General features: G+C 43.2%; 1 long non-coding RNA gene across 1 annotated transcript in view; it reads right to left on the bottom strand.

Annotated features, from left to right (window-relative positions):
- Positions 1–3,302: 3,302 nt before the first annotated feature.
- The window catches only part of LOC146851653 (uncharacterized), a 93,765-nt gene continuing 72,123 nt past the window's right edge, over positions 3,303–24,944 (bottom strand). Inside the window, exons 2-5 of the long non-coding RNA XR_014981152.1 lie at positions 12,226–12,606; positions 11,161–11,514; positions 4,373–4,753; positions 3,303–3,661 (exon numbers count right to left, since the gene is read on the bottom strand). This is a non-coding gene — a long non-coding RNA (uncharacterized LOC146851653). The remainder of the gene's footprint in view (positions 3,662–4,372; positions 4,754–11,160; positions 11,515–12,225; positions 12,607–24,944) is intronic.

Genomic DNA, 24,944 nt, shown 5'->3' with positions numbered 1-24,944 from the left:
GGGTGGGTCTCAGGGCAGTCAGGGCCCCCTCGGGGCCCCTCTGAGGTCGCCTTCTAACAGTCAGGATGAGGTACATTTGTTGTTTCTAGGGAACGAGTTGTCCTTCTTATAAAGGAGGGACAAGCTAGCCAAGAAACTCGTTGTACGGCACTGGTGTTGAGGTTTTTGAAGCACTGGCTGTTCCGAGAGTTCGATGACATCGGCCAACTAGCAAAGAATGACAAATACGAAATAAGGGGGGGGGGTGGGAAAGGGAAATGCCTGAACTCAGGATTTGCCTGGTTGGCAGACAGACAGAGGGCTCAGGCACTAGGATGGAAGAGTTGGGGGTCTTGCCGGGAGGTCATTGGCAGATGGAGCATGGGGGAGCAGCACTTGGGTCAGGTGTGGAATGATGCTGAATGAAAGGGGGTGATGCAGGATATTTGGATTGTTTGCTGAGGGGGCTTTCGTGTTGGGGGAATTTAAGGATGATGGGGATATGTTGTTTAAATGTATTATTGAGGCGGGCTTTGCTACAAGAAGTATTTAACTGCAAAGTTCTGCTGCATATCTGTCCTCATAAAGTGGCATTTTGCTCTTACAAGTGGCCTGTTAATTTTGCAGCGTCCGCGAGATACAGTGAACTGGGGAAGTGAAAGCCATTCATAGAATGAGTATAACGTTGACATGTGAAATGAAGAGATGCGTGTGATCTTTAACAAATCTCGGGGTTGATTTGGGATTTGATTTCAAAATAATAAACAGAGGCACTCTTACAGAATCTGGACCACAAGTATAAGATGAACTGGGCAATCTACTTCAGGGCTCCTGGCTTTATGCCAAATATTTGAATAAAGGAAATTTAACATAAATACGTAGATTGCTCAAGGCAAAACCACAAATCCCAGAATGCGAAGTGCTCTTGCAAAAAGCCTGTGCATCATAACATCTCCATTACTTTGTATAACAAAGCCTCAAATTTCTTAAACTAGCTTTATAGCCTGGAAGTCACGTGCGGAATTTACATCATATGTACCTGCCCCCACCACAAGCGCCAGGGCTCCACACCTGTTGAAACAATGCAGCAGTGACCTGGAGCAGACGTTCACATTGAGGAAGCCCAGCGTGCAGCCCAGCTTGGCCAACCCCAGCCAGACGTGCACAAAGTCGGGCTCATTGCTCATGAGTAGGGCCATCGTGTCCCCTTTCTTGAACGATGCATGACGGAGAAAGACCTGGGCCACCCAGTTGCTCCTACGGTCCACTTGCCGGTAGTAGTGCCTCTGCCCCTCGAAAATCAGGAATGGCTTGCCAGGCACTCTCTCTGCCACAGCCAGAAAGTGGTCCAGTACGGTCTCCACCCGACCTCTGCGCTTGTAAAGCTCCATGCGCACCCCGGCTCGCAGCACCTTCAGCAGGTAGCGCAGGTCCAGCCAGAAGTAGGGGAAGAAGAATCGCTGTACGAGGTGCAGGGCCAGCAACGCCGCCGCGCAAGTGGAGAGACTGGCTAGAAGCATGGGTGCAGCCGCGGAGAGAAGCAAGAAAGTGAAAGCGACCGCGAGACAGGCAAATGTAAACAAGCACGTGCGGGCACGCTAATTAGAAACAGATGGCCCCTGCGCGCCGCTGCTCGCTCTCGCAAGGTGGATGCCGCCACACGCTCGAGTGTTTGAAAAGTGCAGACCGATTCCAAAAGGTCATCTCCTACTGCAGCGCATGCGCGCTGCGCCAGGCTCGACATAAAAAGAGCACACAACTTATAGTGGTTAGTGTGCCTTCCAGGGATGGTTCCTCCGCTAAGGCGGAAGAGCATCGCCACACTACTAAGGCAGTCCAGACAAAATAGAAAATGAAACACGTTATTATCCTTTTCTTTGTCTGTTCCTAGGTGTGGGGAGGGCGGGGCTGACCAGAGCAGGGGCCAGGAGAGGTGTGGGTTTCCCACTCAAAGTGTGCATGAATGTTTGGCTGACCATCTTGGGCCGGCAGAACATTCATGCGCACTTTGCATGTTTCCCACCAGGTGGCATTACACAGCCTGGTGAGAAACATGCACAGGCTCCCTGTCCCCACCTGAGTGCTGAACCACACCCTCCCCCCGCCACCGTTCCCTACCTGCCACCACTGATGCCTGCACAGCAAAATGAAAGCCAAACGCTATGGGCCCGATTCACAGAACTAACTTAAGACAAAATCCTAAACTTACTACCATTTTCGTATTCACAGAAGGCACTTACTCATTTTGGTATTCACAGAAGGCACAAACAGTGACATGCATCAAAATGAGAAATTGCGAGTCCTTATTTGCGATTTTTAAGGAATCGCAAATAAAGACTCGCAAAACACGATGCACCAAAAAAAATGCGAGAAAATTGCGATTCGCTAAAAATCGCTAATTAAATTGCGATTTCGGCATTTGCGAACTCGCTATTAGCGATTTCGCAATTAGCGAAATCGCAAATACCGAAGTCGCTTTTTGATGCATCCTGATGACATCACAACCAGGAAGTGAGCAGCTCCAGCCTCATTTCCAGTGCACAGTCTCAGGGAGAGGAGGGAGCTGGCTCTGGGAGCTGAACAGGAGTGTGACAGAGACAGTAGAACAACTTTTTCTAACAAATGGAAGCCTCACAAACAGCAGAGGAGAGCCAAACAGGCAGGAAACGCAAAATTAAATTTGCAGAAAAAGAAATTGACACCCTCATTGAGGGAGTAGTCCACAGCCATGATAAGCTGTTTGGAAAGGCATCATTAAAAGTGGCAGAGCAGGAGAAAAGGAAAATCTGGCTCTGGATCCAAAACAGGGTCAATGCCATTGGGGTGACACACCGCACCATTGAAGAACTGAAAAAACGATGGTACGACTTGCGCAGTCGGGCTAAGGTGCGCATTGCTGACCGGCTCAAGGAGGCAAAGAAGACAGGAGGGGGTACACCAACAGACACTGGGAACACTCCCATGGAGGACTTGGTTGAATCCACCATCCAGCCAGAAGCTGTTGTTGGTGTGACCCAGCTGGACACGTCCGGAGCAGCAAACACATCTGAAGGTAAGATGAATGTATGTTACCTTTTTTTTTAAATGTAAAGGTAGAACATGACCACAGTACAGCCCAAGTGCAGACTTTGAACATCCACTACACAATGTATTCAGTAGGTGAGGGGCATTATGGGAGATGTAGTCAGGTCAAGCAGTTACAATGGCAAATCTCAGAGTAACAACCCAAAAAAGCTTAATAGAGTATAAAATCATTAACAAAGGCAAAAATTTATTACTGTGAAATTTTTATCACAGACATTAAATAATGCAGTTTTGCACTGTTTCACCTCACAGATGCTCAACGTGTAGAAGATGTGGATAGCGATTCCCCAGACATGCAGGACACCAGCGCAGGTGAACAGATGGACACACCGTGGTGCAAATAAATCCCTCACGTCCAACAAAGTCACGCAGGGCTACTGTTCCATCCCTAGTCACCATGGAGTGTGATGATGAGGCTGATGCAACACCAGGTGGCAGCCATGGCCAGACAACTTCCATCCCACAACCACAACCACAGGTCCCCAGAACCAATCACAGAGTCCGACGTAGGAGAGGAAGAGCACTCAGGACACAGCAGGAGGAGCAACCAAGTGATGTCTGGGGTGGTCTTGAGGGACAGATGCTCCGTATGCAGCGCCTGCAGACAAAAAACACACGTTTAGTACAATTGCAAGTTGGCAAGATGGCTAGCAACATAGCAGTACTGTCAGAAAGTGTGCAGCAACTGAGCAAGGTGATGCATGAGGGAAGTGTATCCCAGAAGAGACAGCATCGTCAACTGATGCTGCACCTGAAAATGTTTGCAAAATCAAACAATAGGTTGGCCACGACAACTGCACTGCTGGCACGTAGGTCTGTGACCATGCAAAATGAAATGTGCCATTGGAGCGGGGATGTGGCTAAAGCACTGGACCAGGTGACCAATGCAGTTGAATTGCTTAATGCCTCCACAATTGCGGCAAACATGTCCACGCCGGAAGGGGGTAGTGAGGGTGGCTCAAGCCTAAGTAGTTTGGCAATTCCAGTCCGCACTGCAGGAAGACGCAACACACGCAGCAGTACCCCCGCCGCTTCCAACATTACGGATGACAATGCTGGGTCTGACAGGCGTCTGGGTGTTCGTGGGAAAAAGCGCTAGACTGGCATGTACAAGTACATTCCACTATGGTGACGTAACCATTTATTTGGATTTGACTTTTCACTGACTGACAAGTAAATTTACATTTGCAAACCACTTATGTCCATTGCACTGGTCAGATTACAAGTGTGCTTGAACACTCATGACATTTTTATTTAATTAAAGAATTCTTTGATAGCAATATTCAGTTTCTGTGCCATCATTACTCACCTCAGAAATAATTTTGTGTGATGTCAAATCTTCTCCTATGCCCTTCTGCTGCGCTTGCCCCTTGTGCTGCATGGTGGTGTGGCACTTGCTGGTTCCCATCCTCCGATTCGCTGTCAGACACCTCGATGTCCATTCCTCCCCTTGTCGCTATATTGTGCAGCATGGCACATGCTGCTACTATCTTGCAGCATTGTTCAGGGTTGTACTTCAGTGCTCCACCGGTCTTATGTAGACATCTGAATCGGCTCTTCAGCAGCCCAAATGTGCGCTCTATGATGTTCCTTGTCGAAATATGTGCTGCATTGTACCTCTGTTGATTGGCAGTTGTGGTATTGAGGTAAGGCGTCATGAGGTAATTACGCAAGGCGTATGCGCTGTCACCTACATGTAATGGAGCAAAGAGTCAGTGGCAGCTTGACATTGACATACGTACAATGACAGTGATAAACTATTACAAATATTTACCAAGCAGATGTCCCTCTCCAAATTCTCCCCTGACAAGACGGGTGTGTATGCCACTTTGCCTGAAGATATAAGAGTCATGTGCACTCCCTGGAAATTGCGCAACAATGTCAGTGATTATGTTTTTGGCATTGCAAACAACCTGAATATTGAGGGAATGGTAACATTTCCTATTTCTATATAAATATTCCTGTGTTGCAGGGGGACATATTGCCACGTGGGTGCAATCAATACAACCCAAAACATGTGGGAAACGAGCTATCTGGTAGAACTCCTGTTTGGTTTTTGCAAGGTCAAGCGCGGTGGTAGGAAACTTGATGTGAGACCCGATCACGGCCATCATGGCATCAAGGAATGCTTTCAATATTCTTGAAAGTGCGCTTTGTGACACACCTCCCGCTACAGCAATGACCCCCTGAAAACTGCCTGACGCCAGGAGGTGTAGGCAACATAGGACCTGCACATGCGTTGGGATGGCATTGGTCCTACGTGTCTGTCGTTGCATTATGGGGTCCAATTCATTGATTAGGTCATGGATCATTGCTGCATTGAGCCTATACTTGTCGTATATCTCATCCTCTTGCTGGCCTAGCAAAGTTATGCGGACTCTGAAGATGTGCTCATTTATTCGCCTCCGTCTCTGTGCGGCAGCCTGCAGCCTCATCCTCCTCGCCATCAGGTAAATCCATGCCATTGTGAACAGTGCTGGCTCATTCTGGCTGTGTTTAAATGGGTTTCAGTTGGTTTTCACCTGTCTGTGATTTGCACTCATGATTACCACCTGGTTGTGATCCTTCTTATTTAGCGATCGCAAAATTGTGATGTTCATGGGAATCGCTATTTGCGATTTTTCATGCATCCATTTAGCGATTCTTTGTTTGCGATTCCCTATTTGGGAGACGCTAATACCGATTCGCTATTTGATTCGCAGAATGTTTTGCGATTCCTTATATTTGCGAAAAGTTGGTTTTTCGCAAATATACAGTTGATGCATTTCTACACTGACTTTTGCGATCGCAAACGGCCAATTTTTGCGATTCGCACCGTTTGCGATCGCAAAAAGGTTTGATGCATGTGCCTGCTACACACTTCGGTATTCACAGAAGTTAGGAGTCCTAACTTTAGGACTCCTAAATGCCTTCTGTGAATACCGAAAGTCTTAAAATTAGGATTTTTCTCAGTTTACTACTACTAAACTCAGAAAAATCCTAATTTTAAGGCTTTCGGTATTCACAGAAGGCATTAAGGAGTCCTAAAGTTAGGAGTCCTAAGTTTACTACTACTAAACTGCGACAAATCCTAATTTTAAAACTTTCGGTATTCAGAGAAGGCATTTAGGAGTCCTGAAGTTAGGAGTCCTAACTATACTACTACTAAACTGCGACAAATCCTAATTTTAAGACTTTCGGTATTCACAGAAGGCATTTAGGAGTCCTAAACTTAGGACTCCTAACTTCTGTGAATACCAAAATGAGTAAGTGCCTTCAGTGAATACCAAAATGAGTAAGTGCCTTCTGTGAATACCAAAATGGTAGTAAGTTTAGGATTTTGTCTTAAGTTAGTTCTGTGAATCGGGCCCTGTGTCACTCAATAGGTCTTGCTAGACTTTTCTGTAAAAGGCCTAGGTCGAATTAAAATCTTAACTTCTGCTAAGGATACAACTAGAAATAGTGCCTCACTTATTCCCTGCTTAGTTTTTAAAACCTGCCTTAACCGTGAATTCAGATTGTTAATAATTTAAACTGAAAAGTATCTTAGTAAAAATTTACTTTAGGCTGCCTGAGGGCTTAAAGCCAGTTATGCCAATCATCCCACCTTCAGAGCTGAAATGCACATCCTTGGCTGGGAGACTTAATGATCTTGGCTCAGAGGAAACTAGCTTGCCTCTGGGCACAGAAAAGGCCAATGGATCTAAACCCTTTATCAGGCATTATCTATCCGGGAGTGGACAGTAATAGTTTGGCAGAACAAAGTGCATCTTTTAACTACATCTTTTTACTTAGAGATGCCAAGCAGGGTCTTATATTCTGTTCTTCTATTGTTCTCTATGTCTCTTTATTCTGACACAAGGTGGGCATGTGGATTGCACAATGAAAACTGATGGCTTTGTCATTTTTAGTGGTTAGGTTAAACAAAGAGATGGATTCACTATTGCAGCTGTGTGGATGTTATTAGGTTGCGTCATGTTAAGATACGTAACAATAGACGGCGGGGCCTCTGAAGAAATAATAAAATTAATAATTAAATAATTACAAAGAATGTATTAGTTGATAATCCTAAAAAGTATAAATATACCTTTTGCAGCATTGTATGTTGCACAAGAATGGATTGCTGTCTGAAAAGACATACTGCTGTTAAATGGCGTCAGTAAACAGATTTGCCAAGTTTAGAGCAAAAATTGCACCCATCAAAGTCCATTTAAGCTACTCGTGGTAATAACCATCAAGGAAAAAAGTGTTTTTTTTTTTTTTAAAAAGGGCACTTTTCCAAAGTCAGGTTACAAAAGCTATATGTAGGCCAAATAAATGCATTCTTGGCTTGGTTTTTATCGCTGTACTGGTTTTACTAACAGGTTTTCACTTGTTCATTTTTTGGATTGGGAACTTAATTGTATATACTATCCAGTTTATCACAAAAGAAATACATTGGCCCCCACAGAAGTACTCTGAATTGGTGCAAACGTACTACTTTTTGCAATTCACAAATATTGAAAAGTAATAGCTTTGGAAAGCTGTGCTAGTCTCAGGTTTCCAGTTATACTACTGACAGCCAAACACTAGGCCTCAGTGAAATTTAGATTATGCTGGCGTAATTTGCATAATTTCAGCAGTTCCTGTTTACACATGTTACACACAATTCTGAAATTATGCCATTACACCACTTCGGAAAAAATTTACAGAGAATACACCATTTGCTGTAAAAATGTATCAAGAACATACGGAGACAGCAGCACACGAGTGCTTTATTCACAGTGCTTTATTAGCCCTTTTTCTTAGTGCAAAATGCAACCTTGCATCAAAAATTGCTACATGAGCTCATTTCATGCAAAAATATAGCGTGAAATTATCTATTTGCATTTTATGTCATTGTTAGAAATTGAGTCTCTAGTTAGAGGTCTGAAAGGAGAGGGCAGTCCGTCCCTACACTCCACTATACACACCTCTCATCTGAGATAGAGGTCTGAAAGGAGAGGGAAGCCTCTCCCCAAACCCTACTATGCACACCAGTTATCTGAAGTAGAGGTCTGAAATTAAAGGTCGCTCCCTCCCCAAACACTGTTATGCACACCAGTCATCTGAGAGAGAGGTCTGAAAGGAGTGGCCAGTCCCTTCCCACACCCTACTCTGCACATCTATCATTATGGGGAGAGATCTCAGCAGAGAGGCCAGTTCTTCCACACACCCTGCTATGCACACCCGTCATCTGAGAAAAAGAACTACAAGGAGATTGTACTCCCTCTACACTAAAGCAAACACAAAAAGATGATGGACGGAGCGCTGAAACTTTTCAGATACTCTGAAAAGTTTCAGCGCTCCGTCCATCATCTCCTTTTGTTTGCTTTGTTCGCTCTAAGTTGGCTGGGTATGCCCAGACGTGGGTCTCTTGCTCTTATTGAACTGGATTCAAGCTAGCCTGGCTGACGAGGAGTGTTACCCTGAAACCGGTCCCAGGATGCTTGTTTCTTGTTCAGGGAAGACCTGGCAGTTCATGCTGGACTGTTCCCCTTAAGCACAGGGTCAAGACTGATTTGCATATGGCTGGGTCTGAACTGTGGTGGCGAAGTGAGCTAAGGAACGATGATGGATTCAACCTAGATGTGTGACTGGTGGTGAGTGTCTGAAAACTTTCAGCGTTCCATCCATCATCTCCTTGTTTTTGCTTTGTTCACCCTACGTTGTCAGGGTACGCCTCGACATGGGTCTCTTGCTCGATTTGCCACTGGATTCAAACTAGCCTGGCTGATGAGGGGTGTTACCCTGAAACTGGTCTCAAGATGCTTGTTTCTGGTCTAGGGAAAACCTGAGTTGGCAGTGCATACTGCTAGATAAATGCACACACATAAAGGGTTTAGCGAGGAAATAACATTTTAATAGCCATTTTTATGTATTAATTACGTTTTTGTGTTTCTTTGCTTAAGTTGACCTTTCTGGAGTGGCCATAAAATGGCTGCCATCCCTATTTGATGGACTAACGAGATATTAAAGTTTCTGGGTGAAGTGCGCCTGCGCTAAAAGATGAGCAACAATAACCTCGTCCTGACCCCAGGCAGACTGTGCCCACGAAGGTCGCACCGGGATGGGTGCCAACTTTCAGACAAAGGATTTCCTTAAACTAAGAACTGTTATAATTTTGACACCATGGACACAAAACCGTATGAGAACCAAAATGACAAGCAAGTGTTGCAAATTATTAATAACATGTGATTGACACCTAAAGAAACATTTTGCGCTTGGGAATCAGGAAGGATGATCCTGGTTCCACCAATCAAATTTGTTTAAAAACATATGTTGTAACATTCTTGTTGTTGATTTTACTATAAAAGAAGTAGACTAGAGAGGGTAAAAAAAAACTCCATCATCTGGCTTTCTGATTTCCTGACGTTATGCTGACGGAGAGGACGGTGACACTGCTGGACAGCTGTTTATCAAAGACTCTGATGGACTCACCAGATGCCCAATTACTTTACGGACTGATTAATCGCTTTATGGGCAGAAAGACAAAAGATCTGAATTTGACTTAGAGGACGACATTTAGCCAGAATAGGTAAATATGCAAGCCAAATGTTGAATGCTTTATGACTTTCTATGCTTTATTTTAGATAAACATTTCTATTCATTATAAGAACTGTGTTGGGTTATTATTTTAAGGTATTGATGTATATCCTAGGTGTGGGGAGGGCGGGGCTGACCAGAGCAGGGGCCAGGAGAGGTGTGGGTTTCCCACTCAAAGTGTGCATGAATGTTTGGCTGACCATCTTGGGCCGGCAGAACATTCATGCGCACTTTGCATGTTTCCCACCAGGTGGCATTACACAGCCTGGTGAGAAACATGCACAGGCTCCCTGTCCCCACCTGAGTGCTGAACCACACCCTCCCCCCGCCACCGTTCCCTACCTGCCACCACTGATGCCTGCACAGCAAAATGAAAGCCAAACGCTATGGGCCCGATTCACAGAACTAACTTAAGACAAAATCCTAAACTTACTACCATTTTCGTATTCACAGAAGGCACTTACTCATTTTGGTATTCACAGAAGGCACAAACAGTGACATGCATCAAAATGAGAAATTGCGAGTCCTTATTTGCGATTTTTAAGGAATCGCAAATAAAGACTCGCAAAACACGATGCACCAAAAAAAATGCGAGAAAATTGCGATTCGCTAAAAATCGCTAATTAAATTGCGATTTCGGCATTTGCGAACTCGCTATTAGCGATTTCGCAATTAGCGAAATCGCAAATACCGAAGTCGCTTTTTGATGCATCCTGATGACATCACAACCAGGAAGTGAGCAGCTCCAGCCTCATTTCCAGTGCACAGTCTCAGGGAGAGGAGGGAGCTGGCTCTGGGAGCTGAACAGGAGTGTGACAGAGACAGTAGAACAACTTTTTCTAACAAATGGAAGCCTCACAAACAGCAGAGGAGAGCCAAACAGGCAGGAAACGCAAAATTAAATTTGCAGAAAAAGAAATTGACACCCTCATTGAGGGAGTAGTCCACAGCCATGATAAGCTGTTTGGAAAGGCATCATTAAAAGTGGCAGAGCAGGAGAAAAGGAAAATCTGGCTCTGGATCCAAAACAGGGTCAATGCCATTGGGGTGACACACCGCACCATTGAAGAACTGAAAAAACGATGGTACGACTTGCGCAGTCGGGCTAAGGTGCGCATTGCTGACCGGCTCAAGGAGGCAAAGAAGACAGGAGGGGGAACACCAACAGACACTGGGAACACTCCCATGGAGGACTTGGTTGAATCCACCATCCAGCCAGAAGCTGTTGTTGGTGTGACCCAGCTGGACACGTCCGGAGCAGCAAACACATCTGAAGGTAAGATGAATGTATGTTACCTTTTTTTTTTAAATGTAAAGGTAGAACATGACCACAGTACAGCCCAAGTGCAGACTTTGAACATCCACTACACAATGTATTCAGTAGGTGAGGGGCATTATGGGAGATGTAGTCAGGTCAAGCAGTTACAATGGCAAATCTCAGAGTAACAACCCAAAAAAGCTTAATAGAGTATAAAATCATTAACAAAGGCAAAAATTTATTACTGTGAAATTTTTATCACAGACATTAAATAATGCAGTTTTGCACTGTTTCACCTCACAGATGCTCAACGTGTAGAAGATGTGGATAGCGATTCCCCAGACATGCAGGACACCAGCGCAGGTGAACAGATGGACACACCCGTGGTGCAAATAAATCCCTCACGTCCAACAAAGTCACGCAGGGCTACTGTTCCATCCCTAGTCACCATGGAGTGTGATGATGAGGCTGATGCAACACCAGGTGGCAGCCATGGCCAGACAACTTCCATCCCACAACCACAACCACAGGTCCCCAGAACCAATCACAGAGTCCGACGTAGGAGAGGAAGAGCACTCAGGACACAGCAGGAGGAGCAACCAAGTGATGTCTGGGGTGGTCTTGAGGGACAGATGCTCCGTATGCAGCGCCTGCAGACAAAAAACACACGTTTAGTACAATTGCAAGTTGGCAAGATGGCTAGCAACATAGCAGTACTGTCAGAAAGTGTGCAGCAACTGAGCAAGGTGATGCATGAGGGAAGTGTATCCCAGAAGAGACAGCATCGTCAACTGATGCTGCACCTGAAAATGTTTGCAAAATCAAACAATAGGTTGGCCACGACAACTGCACTGCTGGCACGTAGGTCTGTGACCATGCAAAATGAAATGTGCCATTGGAGCGGGGATGTGGCTAAAGCACTGGACCAGGTGACCAATGCAGTTGAATTGCTTAATGCCTCCACAATTGCGGCAAACATGTCCACGCCGGAAGGGGGTAGTGAGGGTGGCTCAAGCCTAAGTAGTTTGGCAATTCCAGTCCGCACTGCAGGAAGACGCAACACACGCAGCAGTACCCCCGCCGCTTCCAACATTACGGATGACAATGCTGGGTCTGACAGGCGTCTGGGTGTTCGTGGGAAAAAGCGCTAGACTGGCATGTACAAGTACATTCCACTATGGTGACGTAACCATTTATTTGGATTTGACTTTTCACTGACTGACAAGTAAATTTACATTTGCAAACCACTTATGTCCATTGCACTGGTCAGATTACAAGTGTGCTTGAACACTCATGACATTTTTATTTAATTAAAGAATTCTTTGATAGCAATATTCAGTTTCTGTGCCATCATTACTGACCTCAGAAATAATTTTGTGTGATGTCAAATCTTCTCCTATGCCCTTCTGCTGCGCTTGCCCCTTGTGCTGCATGGTGGTGTGGCACTTGCTGGTTCCCATCCTCCGATTCGCTGTCAGACACCTCGATGTCCATTCCTCCCCTTGTCGCTATATTGTGCAGCATGGCACATGCTGCTACTATCTTGCAGCATTGTTCAGGGTTGTACTTCAGTGCTCCACCGGTCTTATGTAGACATCTGAATCGGCTCTTCAGCAGCCCAAATGTGCGCTCTATGATGTTCCTTGTCGAAATATGTGCTGCATTGTACCTCTGTTGATTGGCAGTTGTGGTATTGAGGTAAGGCGTCATTAGGTAATTACGCAAGGCGTATGCGCTGTCACCTACATGTAATGGAGCAAAGAGTCAGTGGCAGCTTGACATTGACATACGTACAATGACAGTGATAAACTATTACAAATATTTACCAAGCAGATGTCCCTCTCCAAATTCTCCCCTGACAAGACGGGTGTGTATGCCACTTTGCCTGAAGATATAAAAGTCATGTGCACTCCCTGGAAATTGCGCAACAATGTCAGTGATTATGTTTTTGGCATTGCAAACAACCTGAATATTGAGGGAATGGTAACATTTCCTATTTCTATATAAATATTCCTGTGTTGCAGGGGGACATATTGCCACGTGGGTGCAATCAATACAACCCAAAACATGTGGGAAACGAGCTATCTGGTAGAACTCCTGTTTGGTTTTTGCAAGGTCAAGCGCGGTGGTAGGAAACTTGATGTGAGACCCGATCACGGCCATCATGGCATCAAGGAATGCTTTCAATATTCTTGAAAGTGCGCTTTGTGACACACCTCCCGCTACAGCAATGACCCCCTGAAAACTGCCTGACGCCAGGAGGTGTAGGCAACATAGGACCTGCACATGCGTTGGGATGGCATTGGTCCTACGTGTCTGTCGTTGCATTATGGGGTCCAATTCATTGATTAGGTCATGGATCATTGCTGCATTGAGCCTATACTTGTCGTATATCTCATCCTCTTGCTGGCCTAGCAAAGTTATGCGGACTCTGAAGATGTGCTCATTTATTCGCCTCCGTCTCTGTGCGGCAGCCTGCAGCCTCATCCTCCTCGCCATCAGGTAAATCCATGCCATTGTGAACAGTGCTGGCTCATTCTGGCTGTGTTTAAATGGGTTTCAGTTGGTTTTCACCTGTCTGTGATTTGCACTCATGATTACCACCTGGTTGTGATCCTTCTTATTTAGCGATCGCAAAATTGTGATGTTCATGGGAATCGCTATTTGCGATTTTTCATGCATCCATTTAGCGATTCTTTGTTTGCGATTCCCTATTTGGGAGACGCTAATACCGATTCGCTATTTGATTCGCAGAATGTTTTGCGATTCCTTATATTTGCGAAAAGTTGGTTTTTCGCAAATATACAGTTGATGCATTTCTACACTGACTTTTGCGATCGCAAACGGCCAATTTTTGCGATTCGCACCGTTTGCGATCGCAAAAAGGTTTGATGCATGTGCCTGCTACACACTTCGGTATTCACAGAAGTTAGGAGTCCTAACTTTAGGACTCCTAAATGCCTTCTGTGAATACCGAAAGTCTTAAAATTAGGATTTTTCTCAGTTTACTACTACTAAACTCAGAAAAATCCTAATTTTAAGGCTTTCGGTATTCACAGAAGGCATTAAGGAGTACTAAAGTTAGGAGTCCTAAGTTTACTACTACTAAACTGCGACAAATCCTAATTTTAAAACTTTCGGTATTCAGAGAATGCATTTAGGAGTCCTGAAGTTAGGAGTCCTAACTATACTACTACTAAACTGCGACAAATCCTAATTTTAAGACTTTCGGTATTCACAGAAGGCATTTAGGAGTCCTAAACTTAGGACTCCTAACTTCTGTGAATACCAAAATGAGTAAGTGCCTTCAGTGAATACCAAAATGAGTAAGTGCCTTCTGTGAATACCAAAATGGTAGTAAGTTTAGGATTTTGTCTTAAGTTAGTTCTGTGAATCGGGCCCTGTGTCACTCAATAGGTCTTGCTAGACTTTTCTGTAAAAGGCCTAGGTCGAATTAAAATCTTAACTTCTGCTAAGGATACAACTAGAAATAGTGCCTCACTTATTCCCTGCTTAGTTTTTAAAACCTGCCTTAACCGTGAATTCAGATTGTTAATAATTTAAACTGAAAAGTATCTTAGTAAAAATTTACTTTAGGCTGCCTGAGGGCTTAAAGCCAGTTATGCCAATCATCCCACCTTCAGAGCTGAAATGCACATCCTTGGCTGGGAGACTTAATGATCTTGGCTCAGAGGAAACTAGCTTGCCTCTGGGCACAGAAAAGGCCAATGGATCTAAACCCTTTATCAGGCATTATCTATCCGGGAGTGGACAGTAATAGTTTGGCAGAACAAAGTGCATCTTTTAACTACATCTTTTTACTTAGAGATGCCAAGCAGGGTCTTATATTCTGTTCTTCTATTGTTCTCTATGTCTCTTTATTCTGACACAAGGTGGGCATGTGGATTGCACAATGAAAACTGATGGCTTTGTCATTTTTAGTGGTTAGGTTAAACAAAGAGATGGATTCACTATTGCAGCTGTGTGGATGTTATTAGGTTGCGTCATGTTAAGATACGTAACAATAGACGGCGGGGCCTCTGAAGAAATAATAAAATTAATAATTAAATAATTACAAAGAATGTATTAGTTGATAATCCTAAAAAGTATAAATATACCTTTTGCAGCATTGTATGTTGCACAAGAATGGATTGCTGTCTGAAAAGACATACTGCTGTTAAATGGCGTCAGTAAACAGATTTGCCAAGTTTAGAGCAAAAATTGCACCCATCAAAGTCCATTTAAGCTACTCGTGGTAATAACCATCAAGGAAAAAAGTGTTTTTTTTTTTTTAAAAAGGGCACTTTTCCAAAGTCAGGTTACAAAAGCTATATGTAGGCCAAATAAATGCATTCTTGGCTTGGTTTTTATCGCTGTACTGGTTTTACTAACAGGTTTTCACTTGTTCATTTTTTGGATTGGGAACTTAATTGTATATACTATCCAGTTTATCACAAAAGTAATACATTGGCCCCCACAGAAGTACTCTGAATTGGTGCAAACGTACTACTTTTTGCAATTCACAAATATTGAAAAGTAATAGCTTTGGAAAGCTGTGCTAGTCTCAGGTTTCCAGTTATACTACTGACAGCCAAACACTAGGCCTCAGTGAAATTTAGATTATGCTGGCGTAATTTGCATAATTTCAGCAGTTCCTGTTTACACATGTTACACACAATTCTGAAATTATGCCATTACACCACTTCGGAAAAAATTTACAGAGAATACACCATTTGCTGTAAAAATGTATCAAGAACATACGGAGACAGCAGCACACGAGTGCTTTATTCACAGTGCTTTATTAGCCCTTTTTCTTAGTGCAAAATGCAACCTTGCATCAAAAATTGCTACATGAGCTCATTTCATGCAAAAATATAGCGTGAAATTATCTATTTGCATTTTATGTCATTGTTAGAAATTGAGTCTCTAGTTAGAGGTCTGAAAGGAGAGGGCAGTCCGTCCCTACACTCCACTATACACACCTCTCATCTGAGATAGAGGTCTGAAAGGAGAGGGAAGCCTCTCCCCAAACCCTACTATGCACACCAGTTATCTGAAGTAGAGGTCTGAAATTAAAGGTCGCTCCCTCCCCAAACACTGTTATGCACACCAGTCATCTGAGAGAGAGGTCTGAAAGGAGTGGCCAGTCCCTTCCCACACCCTACTCTGCACATCTATCATTATGGGGAGAGATCTCAGCAGAGAGGCCAGTTCTTCCACACACCCTGCTATGCACACCCGTCATCTGAGAAAAAGAACTACAAGGAGATTGTACTCCCTCTACACTAAAGCAAACACAAAAAGATGATGGACGGAGCGCTGAAACTTTTCAGATACTCTGAAAAGTTTCAGCGCTCCGTCCATCATCTCCTTTTGTTTGCTTTGTTCGCTCTAAGTTGGCTGGGTATGCCCAGACGTGGGTCTCTTGCTCTTATTGAACTGGATTCAAGCTAGCCTGGCTGACGAGGAGTGTTACCCTGAAACCGGTCCCAGGATGCTTGTTTCTTGTTCAGGGAAGACCTGGCAGTTCATGCTGGACTGTTCCCCTTAAGCACAGGGTCAAGACTGATTTGCATATGGCTGGGTCTGAACTGTGGTGGCGAAGTGAGCTAAGGAACGATGATGGATTCAACCTAGATGTGTGACTGGTGGTGAGTGTCTGAAAACTTTCAGCGTTCCATCCATCATCTCCTTGTTTTTGCTTTGTTCACCCTACGTTGTCAGGGTACGCCTCGACATGGGTCTCTTGCTCGATTTGCCACTGGATTCAAACTAGCCTGGCTGATGAGGGGTGTTACCCTGAAACTGGTCTCAAGATGCTTGTTTCTGGTCTAGGGAAAACCTGAGTTGGCAGTTTGGGCTGGATGTTCCTAAGAGGCACACGGTCAAGACTGATTTGCATATGGCTGGGTTTGAACTGGGATGGCAAAGTGAGCTAAAGAACGATGATGGATTCAACCCAGATCTGTAACTGGGAGCGAGTGTCTGAAAAGTTTCAGCGCTCCATCCATCATCTCCTTGTGTTTACTCCCTCTACACTCCCTACTATGCACACCTGTCTTCTGAGAGAGAGGTCTGAAGGGAGAGGGCAGTCCCTCACCACACCGTACTACGCACACCTATCATTACAGAGAGAGGTCTCAGCAGAGAGGCTAGACCCTCCACACACCCTACTTATCACACCATTCATCTGAGAGAGATGCCTAAAAGGAGAAGGCACTCCATCCACACACCCTACTATGCACACACGTCATGTGAGAGAAAGATTTCAAAGGAGTGGAAGTCCCTGCCTACACCCTACTACACACACCCCCCATCTGAGAGATATGTCTAAAAGGAGATCGCAGTTCCCCCCTACACCCTACTACTCACATCTGTCATCAGAAAGAGAGGTCTGAAAGGATGAGGAAGTCCCTCTCGCCACCCTAGTATGCACACCCCTCATTACGGCAAGAGGTCTTGTTGCAGCGCGGAATACCAAATCCCTCTCTTCATCACAGACCATAGATCTCTACAACCACATTCATTCACTCATTCACTGGTGGGGCCCATAACACCAACATACATTCACCATAGATCTACGGTACTTGAGAGGTGATTTTTCCCTCCATACGCTGTAATGGGCGGAAATACGCGTAATCCCTAATAAGCAATGGGTTCATCTATCTTTCCCTATCTTACCAGGTTCTAAACATTAATCTAGTAATTCCTCCCATGGACAGGCCATGGATCAGCTGAGTTGCTGAGTAGAGTGGTGCTTAATTCTCTAAACAATATACATCAATACCTTAAAATAATAACCCAACACAGTTCTTATAATGAATAGAAATGTTTATCTAAAATAAAGCATAGAAAGTCATAAAGCATTCAACATTTGGCTTGCATATTTACCTATTCTGGCTAAATGTCGTCCTCTAAGTCAAATTCAGATCTTTTGTCTTTCTGCCCATAAAGCGATTAATCAGTCCGTAAAGTAATTGGGCATCTGGTGAGTCCATCAGAGTCTTTGATAAACAGCTGTCCAGCAGTGTCACCGTCCTCTCCGTCAGCATAACGTCAGGAAATCAGAAAGCCAGATGATGGAGTTTTTTTTTACCCTCTCTAGTCTACTTCTTTTATAGTAAAATCAACAACAAGAATGTTACAACATATGTTTTTAAACAAATTTGATTGGTGGAACCAGGATCATCCTTCCTGATTCCCAAGCGCAAAATGTTTCTTTAGGTGTCAATCACATGTTATTAATAATTTGCAACACTTGCTTGTCATTTTGGTTCTCATACGGTTTTGTGTCCATGGTGTCAAAATTATAACAGTTCTTAGTTTAAGGAAATCCTTTGTCTGAAAGTTGGCACCCATCCCGGTGCGACCTTCGTGGGCACAGTCTGCCTGGGGTCAGGACGAGGTTATTGTTGCTCATCTTTTAGCGCAGGCGCACTTCACCCAGAAACTTTAATATCTCGTTAGTCCATCAAATAGGGATGGCAGCCATTTTATGGCCACTCCAGAAAGGTCAACTTAAGCAAAGAAACACAAAAACGTAATTAATACATAAAAATGGCTATTAAAATGTTATTTCCTCGCTAAACCCTTTATGTGTGTGCATTTATCTAGCAGTATGCAACACTCATTACGGTTTATACTCACATTTAAAAGCACAATTCACAATTTACATCACAAAAGCAACATATAACATGCAAATTCTAAATATCTATCATTAATATGCGTACGAAAATTAGTTTACGTATTAGTTAGGCTATGCAAATGCAATTCCCACGTGTATTTTCTTATTAGTAATGTTGATTAAACATACACAGCAAACCAATTAATACTATTACTATTAGACAGTTATTCGTTTTAATTCAAACTTATAGAATGGAGGGGGTATACACCTTTTAAAGAAAAACCCACTCCAGCAATCCCCCCTTTGGTGATTTTATCACCACACAACACCCAAATTTAGTACCCTTTTACGGAAATTTTGAAATGACTTCTTACTCATAACTCATAAATCAGTTTCTCCATAGTCTACTCTTTTTGCCTTTTTATACATACTCTCTTTCAATTCATCTAATGCTATCTCTTCCATTTCTATATCTTGACTCCTTTCTTTTCTTTTTAGCTTTTCTCTTTTTGTTTTATTCTTTGCTTTCTTATTTCTACAACACATACACCCTAATCTTAAAACTAATAATGCCACTATCACACATGTTAATGGAAACACAATTTTGCCTATAAAAGTACGACCTATTTTAACTAAGAAATTTTTAATAGCAGCTATTTTCTTTCCCATTCTTGTCCATACATCTTCAACCTCCAGTGGTACAATTTCATCATGCAATTCAGTAATATTTTGATGTAAACCTTTAGATCTTTACTTTCGTCTGGAATGTAAGTGCAACAATGTTGAACTTTCAGCATCACACAGACTCCACCCTCTTTTGCTAATAAGATATCAAGGGCAAGTCGATTTTGCATCACCATAGCACGCATGGCAACCATTTCAGTATTGACCAATAAGAATCCATTAGCGGTGCTTTTTGACAAGCGATCCACTACTGTAGATAATTTTCTAATTTTATTCGCATTCAGAGATATTCCAACTGCTGGTTTCAATGCACCAAAGATGTCACCTACAATTTCTGCCCAAGATTCTCTCCTTCTACGCACTAAATGACTATTTAAACTATTTACACCTTCTTCTCTGTCCATGTGAAAGATTTTTGGAAATACCAGGCCTACGTAACATGTGCCATACCAATGGTCTGGCAAACGATAATATGCCCTGTTCCCACAGATAAAATATAGTCCAGGAAATATTGGATCTCTTCCACCTTTAAATCCCCATCCACCCATGATTCGGTATGTATCATGGCACTTACTATTACCTACAAAAAGATTATCATATGCAGTTTGATTCCTTCTTATACAAAATTTCCCTTTCTGAGGCCTATCTAGAGCTATCGTTGTTGTAGACTCTCCTTTTGTCTGATGTTTCTCCATTTCTGTATCCCAAGCCGTTTTCCCAGCTTTTCCTTCTGATGCCTTTTTGTGCATCTTATGCCTTCTTTCCTCAACCATATTCAAAAATGTCTTTTCTTCTTTTTGTAAACTGCATGTCAAATTATATTTAAACACAGCTTCTAATGTTAGTTCACTAGTTTCTAAGAAAAATTCACCTATGACTTTAGCAGGTTTTACCTTGTTCAACTTATTATTAGCAGGCACTAATGCAAAAATGTTATCTACATCTGAAAAATAATACTCTAATTTCCCTGTCTGATAAAATAAACTAGCTATTACACTACATGTTATTCCATAAGTAGCTGGAAGGTGATGATAAGTCACTCCTTTTGCCACAGAAGCAGGTAACTGCATGCAGACGTAGCAGTCCCTTACATCCATAGTTTTTACATATTCATACAACAATTTTGAAAACACATTATTAGAAAAATCATTAATAGACCTATCTTTATGCAAGTGAATGTTTGTTTCTACAGTCGGCACTACTTTTGAAATTTTACCTATGTTCGTTTTGTTTTGATCATATCCTTCTACTGTATCTATTGTGACTTTGAAAGAAATTACTAGAGCAAGTATGCTCCACAGAAGCATTACTAATCCTGTACAACAGCAACATGTTTTACACCATCATTTCATGAATGTACATCTACCGTTTCTACCATCTATGTTAGCCATCTTTACTAAAATGGACCGTGTCTTTTGACTTAGCCTCTTTTGTTTTATGACTAGTTTCTAAACCACAGCTTCTAAGCTTCTACGTGGTTTTACCAATTTCTACTTTTACTCAAGTTATTGTTTTCCACATCAACAGCTTCTTTGTTCATTCAGTTTCATTTCATAATCTTTCGCCTCCTTCTCCCAATCAGGATACAGAATCTCCTGAATCTCCCCTTCTTCTTCTCCAATGTCGGACAAGAGAACTCTCAGGATTTCCGATTCTTCTTCTTCTTTAACCACTTTCAGTAAAGCCTCCTCTGGATTTCCTTGACTGTCTGCCTCTTGGGGTTCTTCAGGCAGGGCCACGTACGTCCATTCCGGTGACTTATACTTCTGGTTAGGTTTTCTTGTCCTTCCGGACTCTTTGGTTACAACTGTTTCTTCTACCTTTGATTTTTCCTGACTCGTGACTTCATTCACCTGTTCAGCTCTCGGTGATTTCACTCGAGTCAATCGATATCTCAGTCTCTTTATTTTGTTCGGCCAAACTTCTGGTTTTACAGTTCTTTTCAATTTACTTTCTTTGACATTCTTTTCTTCTCTCCAAGCTCTCTTTCTTAGAACTCGACCTTCAGGCACTTTGTTCTCACTCTCTTCTGACTCTGTCCCAACTTGCTTTTCTTTTTCACCAGTCTCTTTGTTCACCACTGGTTCTGGTTTCCCTACTTCTGTCCCTCCTCGGGTCTCCAACACGCAATCTTCCTGCTGGCTACTTGTCCCTTCACCTAGCTGGATGTTGCAGTTCCCTACACCTACTTGGGGGTCTTCCGCAATCTGTCCCTCTCTCTCTGTACCTGTCCCTTCTTCACTTAGTTCTCTTATTTCAGGTGGAATTTCTCTCAGTTTTTCATCTGGGACTTCTTTTCTTTGAATTTCCTTTACTGCTTCTTCTTTGTCTTTTCCTTCCTTCTCTTTAGGTTCTTTTCTAGGACCTTTATTTCTTTGCTCGTCTTCAGAATCTGAGCTGTCAGAAATCTGCAATCTTCTTCTCAGAGAGACACTTCTGGGGACCAATATCTGATTTTGTTCTCTTTCCCCCCTTTCAGGATTTTCTCGTGTTTTTGGTTCTTCGTTGTCTGATTCAGTACTTGACTCTGATTCGTCATAGTACTCTTTCTCCTTGCAATCCACTGGATTTGGTATCCTCAAAGTATGGCTGGCATGGATCCAGATTCTCAATCCAGCACACTTCACAGCTATTGTCGTGGTCAGAATGACTTGTCTTGGTTTTCCCCACCTGGGAACCAAACAGTTTCTTCTTCTGTGGACCTTTATCCTCACCCAATCTCCTGGGCTCAGATCATGGGCTGGCTTCCTTTCAAGGGTGGTGGCGTCCGCTCCAACCTGATGAAACACAGAATGAACTGCGTCAGCCAGGCCTTTACAGTACTCCAACACTATGTCATCAGAAATCGTCATCAGCTTGTTGACTGGAATGAAAACATGCCTCATCGCACGTCCCATGATTATTTCATGAGGACTTAACCCTGTAGTTCTATCTGGGGTTGCACGTATGGTCATCAAAACTAGAGGCAAGACATCAGGCCATTTCATTCCTGTGGCTAAACACATTTTTCCAATTCTGTTTTTGATTGTACCATTCATTTGCTCAACCACACCAGAAGCCTCTGGTCGGTAGGCACAATGCAGTTTCTGTTGTACATTCAATGCTTCACTGACCAATTTTACAATCTCATTATAGAAATGCCCTCCTCTGTCTGATTCAAGGGTCACTGGAAACCCAAACCTAGGGATGAATTCTCTCAAAAGCAGCTTTGCTACTGTCAATCCATCATTTCTTCTTGTCGGGTATGCTTCTACCCATCTGGAGAATAGGCAGACAACAACCAGAACGTACCTCAATCTGTTACAAGGAGGCATCTCAATGAAATCTATCTGCATTCTGATAAAGGGCCCTCCTTCTCGGCCTATGGTTCCTATGCTGACCACTGTCTTTCTTCCAGGATTGGATTGCTGACAAATTAGACATCTTTGACATAGACTCTCTGCTATAAGTCTAAATTTTGGGTTGTACCAGGTCTGTTTAAACGACCTGATCATAGCATCTCTCCCTATGTGTCCCTGGCCACGATACATCCGTGCCATGGTAGACAACATGCTATCAGGCATGACTGGTCTTCCATCTCGATAGACCCACACATGATGCTTTTCTCTTGGCGCACATCCTGCTTTTACCTACTGCCTCGTTTCCTCATCTCCTGCTTCCTCCTGCAATTGTCTCACTTCTTCCCATGTCCCTACAACATTAGTAAACATTAAGGAATAAGAAGTCATCTCCCTTTCATTTGCCCGATTGACTGAATACTGATTTCTGACACAGTACTGTGCCATGTCATTGGCTTATCTGTTGCCAACAGTAACGTAATCATCACCTTGATTATGGGCAGCACATTTCACAACAGCCAATTTTCGAGGCAGCTGTATCGCCTCAAGTAACTTTCCAACCACTTCAGCATTCTTTATAGGAGTTCCACTTGAGGTCAGGAAACCTCTTTGTAGCCACAATTGGCCAAAATCGTGGACAACTCCGAAGCCATACTGGCTGTCAGTTATCACAGTCACTCTGACACTTTTCCCAATTTTACAGGCTCGAGTCAGGGCCACTAATTCTGCTACTTGAGCAGATTTCACCCCTTTTAAGTAAGATGCTTCCAACACTGCTGCAACTGTGCACACTGCATATGCTGCACTTAGCACTTCTTCTTCTGTTCTCAAACATGACCCATCAACGAACATTACATAATCATTTTCTGATAAAGGTACATCTTTTATGTCTGGTCGTGGTTTTGTGCAATACATATTTATTGTCGGTCCCCATGGATTCTCAATTTGAGTCCGTTCTGGGCTTTCAATTAAATTTTGGTTCCTGTACGGTACTGTCAAACAATGTTCACTATCCTTTTGTTTCTCAAATATGGGCATTACTGGACCTATCGTTACTGGGACCGTTACAGCTTCTAGATTTTTTTTTTGGTCAATTCTCTTATTTTCCCGGTTAATTCTAGAGTAGTTTTAGCCAATTCTGCTGAATTTTCACTATTTACTCTACTTTCTGTCTGTTTTTCTGTTTCTCATGCAGAGTTACTTTTCCCTAAATCTGGTGACATAGTCTCTGTTTTAATCGTTCGTAATGTTTCTCTCATTGAGGCACTTGTTGACAATGCTTCTGGTTCTGGTCGGTACGGTGGTGGGTTTTTGTAAAACACATCATCCAGAACATCATCTTCTGATTCATTCGCCTCATACCCACTCGATTCCACATTTCGCCTTTTCTCTGTGCATTTTCTCCCTTAATTCTCTCCTGCCATTCTTACAGGAAACACACCCTCAGTCATGCTTGCATTTCGCCACCTCGTCATTCGATCATCATGTGTCTCATGTCCGTATAGTCTACCGAATATATATCGGTAACCCCTACCACTTCTCTGCCTTTCTCGTTCATGCATTTCGTCTTCCCATTCCGTCAATGCCTCAAAGTGCGTCGGTCTAGGTCTTGGCTCTAAGTTCATCATTTTGTCATGGAGATTTCTTAAAACGGCCATATTAAAGGAACCATGTTCTGGAAACGCCAGGACTCCATCGTCCTTGGTGTATTTTACCCAATTGTCTAACCAAATACAAGTGTGATACCCATATTTCACAATCATTATAGATGCGGGGGTTTTCGGTGGTGGAAGTAACTGTCCTTCCCTAGTCTTAACTGGTTTGTCTTTCTTGAACCACTTCTTAATTTTCCCAAACCACGTCTTTTTCTCTTTTTCTGGTGGTTGGTAATACATTTTCTCGGTTTCCGTGTACCGTTTAGTCTCCTTACAACTGTACCGCTATTCTGTCCACTCACAGCGCGACTCACACTAACGCACCAATCAGGGGTGTCTACGTCACTGTCACGATTCTCCAATCTCAGCGCGACTCACACTAACGCACCAATCAGGGAGCATTTACGTCACCCTGTATTCCTCCACTCCTAGCGCGTCTTTACACTAACGCACCAATCCGGAGCGTTTTACGCCTCCAACCTACTGTTCAATCCCAGCGCGGTCGTTCTGACATCAGCAGTCGCTGCGGCAGCTCTGCCCTGCTCTCGTCTACCCCTCCTTTACAAATCCGCACAATACGTTTTTGTATCAATTTCTACAATTCTGTTAGTTACAACACAAAAACATCTCCATTGTCTGCTTCGCTAACCAAAGAACAGCAAAAGACCTTTCTCACGAGAATTCCGTCTTTCTCGAGAACAGCGCTTACCTCTGTCCTACTAAGGAATCGTTACTTCCGTTGATAAAGTAGCACATCCCTCTACCTTACCCTTCTAACA

The sequence above is a fragment of the Triturus cristatus genome, chromosome 4_1 (genome assembly GCF_964204655.1).
Source record: "Triturus cristatus chromosome 4_1, aTriCri1.1, whole genome shotgun sequence".
Taxonomy (NCBI): Eukaryota; Metazoa; Chordata; class Amphibia; order Caudata; family Salamandridae; genus Triturus; species Triturus cristatus.
Note: the sequence above shows the minus strand (reverse complement) of the source record. Positions and strands in the feature narration are given on the sequence as shown.